The 6,709-nt window shown below is 33.5% G+C and overlaps 1 pseudogene; it reads right to left on the minus strand.

Moving 5' to 3' along the window:
* Positions 1 to 3,108: 3,108 nt before the first annotated feature.
* LOC145256682 (U2 spliceosomal RNA) lies at positions 3,109 to 3,248 on the minus strand (annotated as a pseudogene).
* Positions 3,249 to 6,709: the final 3,461 nt, after the last annotated feature.

The raw sequence follows: 6,709 nt of genomic DNA on the forward strand, positions 1-6,709 counted from the left end.
TTACTAAAATAATAACTTTGATACATTTGCTGGACTGGTTTTTTCATTACACATTAATCAAGTAACCTCCAGTTTATCATTTTTCATAATTCTTGGGTATGTTACTAATTTCGACAATCATTTTTCATAATTTATACCCACATTGTCGCCCTATTTTAATAAAATAATAACTTTGAAATATTGTCTGGGCTTATTATTTTATTACAAACACACTAATGCATGAAATCACATTTAATCAGTTTGCATAATTCTTGGATATGTTATTTATTTCGACAATCATTTTTCATAATTTTAACCCACATTTTCGTCCTTCCCTCTTTACTAAATAATAACTTTGATATATTGTCAAGGCTGATTATTTCCTTACAAATACACTAATCAATTAACTAATACTTCATTATTTTTTCGTAATTCTTGGATATGTTACTAATTTCGACAATTATTTTTCATAATTTAAGCCCTCCTTATCTTCTTCCCCTTGACTTATATAATAACGTTGATATATTTTTCTAGGCTGATTATTTTATTATAAACACACCAATCAATTAAATCACATTTCGTCATTTTTCGTAATTATTGGATATGTTACTAATTTCGACAATATTTTTTTATAATCTAAACCATCCTCGTCGCCCTCTCTTACTAAAAAATTACTTTGATATATTGTCTGGGCTGATTATTTCATAAAAAAAACATAACTATCAATTAACTCACGCTTCATCATTTTTCTTAAATCTTTGATATGTTACTCATTTTTTCATCATTTTAACCCACATCATCGCCCCACTTACTAAAATAATAACCTTGATATATTGTCTGATCTGATTATGTCATTGCAAACACACTAAAGCATTACAAAGCATATTATCATTTTTCATAATTCTTGGATATGTTACTAATTTGGACAATTATTTTTCATAATTTAAACCATCCTTATCGCCCACTCTTACTTACATAATTACTTTGATATATTTCCTGGGCTGATTATTTTATTATAAACACACAATCGATTAACTCACATTTAATCTTTGTTCATAATCCTGGACATGTTACTAATTTCGACAATTATTTTTATAATTAACCACCCACAGTATGCCTCTCCCACATACTTATATAATATATTTGATATATTGTCAGGCTTATTATATCATTACGAACACACACATCAAGTAACTCACATTTCATCATTTTTCATAATTCTTGTATATCACTAATTTCGACAATAATTTTCATAACTTTAACCCACTATGTCGCTCCCCCTTACTTAAATAGAACTTCGATATATTGCATGGGCTGATTATTTCATTACAATTCAATAAATTCTGGGTATTCTCATAGTATGTATGTTTCACCTACTTATCCAATCCCGGGTGACGCCGCATATTCTGCTAATATACATCGTCACCTATCTCATTCGATCCCGGGCGACACTGGGTATTTTGCTACTATCTGTTTTCCACCTATCTCATTCAATACTGGGCGACGCTTTCTGATAGTATATATTTACACATCTCATTCAATTCCGGGAGTGACTTCATGTCCGCCACCCCACTGTTGAAAATATACATTAAATAAAGTAATGTTTTAATCGTCAACTGTTTCAGCAATTTCCGGGACTGACTTTATATCCCAAACCCACTGCTAAAAATATACATGAAATAATGTAATGTCCAAATAGTAAACTGTTTCAGCCATTTCCGTGACCAACTTTATATCCTCAACCCACTGCTAAAAATATACATGAAATAATGTAATGTCTAAATAGTAAACTGTTCCACCCATTTTCGGGACCGGCTTTATATCCCAAACCCACTGCAATAAAATATACATGAAATAATGTAATGTCCAAATAGTAAACTGTTTCAGCCATTTTCGGGGCCGACTTTATATCCCAAACCCATTGCAATAAAATATACATGAAATAAAGTAATGTCCAAATAGTAAACTGTTTCAGCCATTTCCGTGACCAACTTTATATCCTCAACCCACTGCTAAAAATATACATGAAATAATGTAATGTCTAAATAGTAAACTGTTTCATCCATTTTCGGGACCGACTTTATATCCCAAACCCACTGCAATAAAATATACATGAAATAATGTAATGTCTAAATAGTAAACTGTTTCATCCATTTCCGGGACTGACTTTATATCCCAAACTCACTGCTAAAAATATACATAAAATAATGTAATGTCTAAATAGTAAACTGTTTCAGCCATTTCTGGAACTGGCATATACCCCCAACCCACTGCTGAAAATATACATGAAATGAGGTAATGTATAAATCGTAAACTTTTTCAGACATTTTCGGGACCCACTTCTTATCTCACAACCTACTGTTAAAAATATACATAAAATAAAGTAATGTTCAAAACGTAAATGGTTGCAATCATATCCGGAACCGACTTCATATTTTCCATCCCAATGTTTAAAATATACATTAAATAAAGTAATATGTAATGTGTAAACGGTTTCACCCATTTTCGGGACTGATTTAATATCCCCCACCCCAATGTTAAAAATATACAGTATATGAAATAATGTTAAAATCGTAAACGGTTTGAGTAATTTCCGGGACTGACTTTATATCCGTAACCCACTGCTTAAAATATATTTAAAATATAGTAATGTTTAAATCATAAACTGTTTCAGCAGCTTTTCGAAAGTAATAACTAAAACATTAACACGGTTAGGGGTTAGGTAACCATTGCTTCTACATGAATTTCTGAGTGTAGTATCAGTTTTAGAATTCCAGTGACTTAAATCCCTCCTTTTTTGGTCTTGGTTAATGGAGGAGAAATCCTTCATTACTGATACAATTCTTATTTATGTTATTGACCAGAGAGCCCCATTTAGGGAGCTGCTTTCCCCTAAATTTTTAACCGACCTCATGTCCAATTCCGCCCTTGTGGGGAGGCAAGTAAACAAAAAAAAATCAGAACGGACATTGTCCAGAGCATTTTATAATTAATCAGGAGTAACACTTCCAGGGCATTTTGTAATTAAATCAGAAATAACTTTTTCCACTTACTTTTTTAATATTAAAACTTTGTAACATTAAACATAGTACCTATTCATAATGCCTCCCCACGGGACAGATTTAGACACCAGGGTCGTTTTTTTCGCGTGGAGAAAAAATTGTTTTAGTCGTAAAGGATTTCTCTTCAACTAAGAGAGAAGAAATTGAAATGTAGCACCTGAAGACAGATACTAAACTTTGATCTTAGCCAAAAGGCCAAGAAATGAAATCATTTTGTGACAAGATATATTTTTTTTAATTTGTGACAAGGTTTATTTGGAATATTCCACTTTCCTTTTTTAAGGGATGCACAGCATGATAACGGACGGAACGATAAGCGTAATAATATAATGATAATATGATACAATATAATATATTTAATATATAATATGTACTATATATAGTATATATTATATATATAATATTTTTATTTATTTTTTACACAGGCATCACCACATTATCAAGGCCAAGAGGCCACTCAAGGATAAGGGTTAAATAGTGTACAATAGAAATTGGAGAATATAGAATCATTAGTAACGAAAATTCGGTAAATTTGATAACTTATATTGAACGGCTCATCAAGAACTTGTTTACGTTAGACTTGAAGACAACCATATTGTAGTCAGCCGGAAAAGCAGGAAAACAGAAGGCAATCCCACAGGCGTGTAGTTCTAAGAAAGAAGCTTTGTTCATGGAATCTACGTTCAGGTTTAGGCACAGATAAAGAGTGGGGGGAACTATTGATAGTGTTTTATCTAGACGAGTGTTTCTTGTGAAAGTTAGGCGAGGGAGGGGGTCATGCACTGAAGCTCAGTCGAACACTTTCCATGAAAATAATGATACATCAGAGACAAACTCGCAACATCTCTTCTGTGAGATAGAGGTTGCAGGGAAGAGAAAAGGACATCTCCTACGAGGCTGCGAAGTCTATTTTGAACTCTATCAAGGCAGGACAAGTATTTTCTAGCAGCTCCTGTCCATATGTGGCAACAGTATTCCATACTTGGACGTAGCTGGTTCTTATATAGATAGAGAATTTCATCAGCAGTGAGATATCTACCGGATCGATAGAAGGATCCCACCATTTTCCAGCGGCCTTGGCAACAGATTTGATGTACGTGTTCCATTTAAGATCAAGAGTAATGGTGAAGCCCAGAAGTTTGTCAAAACTTGAGGCCTCCTCAAGACGAGAGCCATTCATTTCAATTGATGCCAGATGTGGATCAGAATGTTGATGATTTAAAGAGAGAAGCTTGGTTTTAGATGCATTAAAAGTAATCAGCCACTCCTTTCCCCATTGTACTACGTGCTCAAGATCAGAAGAGAGAGAATCGGAGAAAACTTGGACGTTTACTTCTTAGATGTGCTACTATAAATGGAAGTGTCGTCAGCATAAATGTCTACAAATGATGTAAGGATGTGATTAGGAAGATCATTAATGTAGATCAGGAAAAGAGTTGGGCCCAGTATGGACCACTAAGGGACACCAGCATTAATACTGTGAGCTTCTGATTTTTACCCCTCAACTACTACTCTTATGAACCTATCAGAAAGAAATGATTTAATAATTGAGAAGACATTTCCAGCTATACCATAGCTAGAGATCTTGTGAAGTAAACCTTTATGCCATACCCTATCAAAGGCCTTAGATATGTCAAGAGCAATTGCCCTAGAAGGTTGCCTCCGTCAGGAGATTCGCTAATCCTATGAGATATAAGTGTAAGCACATCTGTTGTAGATCTAGCAGAACGGAAACCATATTGCGTGTCACTAACAAGGTTATTTTTGCTAAGATGGTTGATTACTTCTGTATTTAACACAGATTCCAACAACTTACTCATGACGCACAGGAGACTTATTGGCCTGTACTGAGAGGGGGATGAGCGATCTCCTGAATTCTTAAATACAGGGCATACTGATGAGATTTTACAGGGAGATGGGAAACTATTCTCCTTAAGAAAACGTTTAAACAGTTTTGTAAGTATGGGCGCTAGTTCAGCTTGAAGTTTTTTTAAGTACTATAATTGGAATACCGTCAGGGCCAGTTGCTTCACTGGAATCAAGGTTTTTGATTAACTTGACAACATCACGTACAGATATACGTATATCATATAGCGTGTTTTCTGATACAGGAGGAAATATTGGGGTTGGCGGCCTTGGTCGCAAAGGGTAGAATTAGCTGAAAAGTTCTTGGCAAAGAGTTTGGCTTTGTCTGATGCTGACGAGATTACCTCAGGCCCATTGATGATAGTTGGGATATAGCACACGCTTCTGTTCAGGGTTCTGTTTGCTATTTGCCTAAACTGGTGGGAATCAAGCCGCTGATCAGCTACTTTGGACAACGGATTGAGCATACAACTGTCTTGCGTTCTTTATTACTTTCTTACAGTGGTTGCTGGCAGTCCTGAAAGCGGTTTTAGTTTCCATACATCTATTACGTTGGAAGCAGTGGAAAAAGTTATTTCTGTGCGCAATGGCAGCAGCACATTCTGGAGAGAACCATGGCTAGCTGTTAGGTTTTTACTGGAACCTTTTCGAGGGTATGAAACGGTCAATACCTACAATTAACCATTCCGTCAGGTCTGATACTATAGATATATAATATATATACAATATATAATATATACTATATATAATATATACTATATATATAATAGATATATTTAATGTATATAATACATATATATATAATATACATAATACATATATATATATATAATTATATATATATATATATATATATATATATATATATATATATATATATATATATAGGAAAAGAATATGAATGGAAAATAAAGTCCAAAAAACTGTACGTTGGTAAATATAGAATGGTTCATTTATTCAATAAGAGTATACAAAAATTTAGTTGGGGGATAGAATGGACTCTTTATGCCAAGGCATTTCCAACCCTAATGCTTCTCAAGAGTAGAGTAGAGAAAATGCTAGGTAACATAATGGGGATGCGACATGAAACTTATTGAGCTTTATATTATCCCGATATGTCTTCTCTTATAGAATTGAACTTAATCTCTTCGTTTAACTCACTAAGATATATATATATATATATATATATATATATATATATATATATATATATATATATATATATATATATATATATACGTTTATCTCCCCTATTTGGGAAATACGGTACAATTACGAATATCTCAGAAATAAAATAACCTTTATACACTGTGAATTTTACTTCATGTATGAAAACCAAAGACAGGAGATATAACTTATGAGAAATATTTGAAATCAAGTCTCTCCTTGCTGTTATTTCAGACCTTTTGAAACCATAGCAGCACCATTTAGACTCGCCTAGATCAAGGCCAGGAGTGTAACACTGTGAAGCGTCTTATGTCGAATATAAGAGAAATGCGGAACGAGAAATCGAACCTGGCTTGAGGGTTTTAGAATTACTGATACTTAATTAATTAAATAAATAAAAGAGTTTTGTAATTATGTTTTTTAAGTAACAGATAAACAGAAAAAAATGGTCAAAGTTTTAAATAGAAACTCATCGCTAAAAAATAGGATGGAGGAACACTATGTAGGAAGATGGTATCGAATGTCGGGCGACATAAAACGGTTCAAACACTTATGCGTATGAATGGAAGACCAATTTCTAATCGTCATTGGAAAATTGGTATATAAACACCGGATATTGCGAAGTCGGGGGAATT

This window comes from Euprymna scolopes, chromosome 32, assembly GCF_053919585.1.
Source record: "Euprymna scolopes isolate OS-2025 chromosome 32, ASM5391958v1, whole genome shotgun sequence".
Classification (NCBI taxonomy): domain Eukaryota; kingdom Metazoa; phylum Mollusca; class Cephalopoda; order Sepiida; family Sepiolidae; genus Euprymna; species Euprymna scolopes.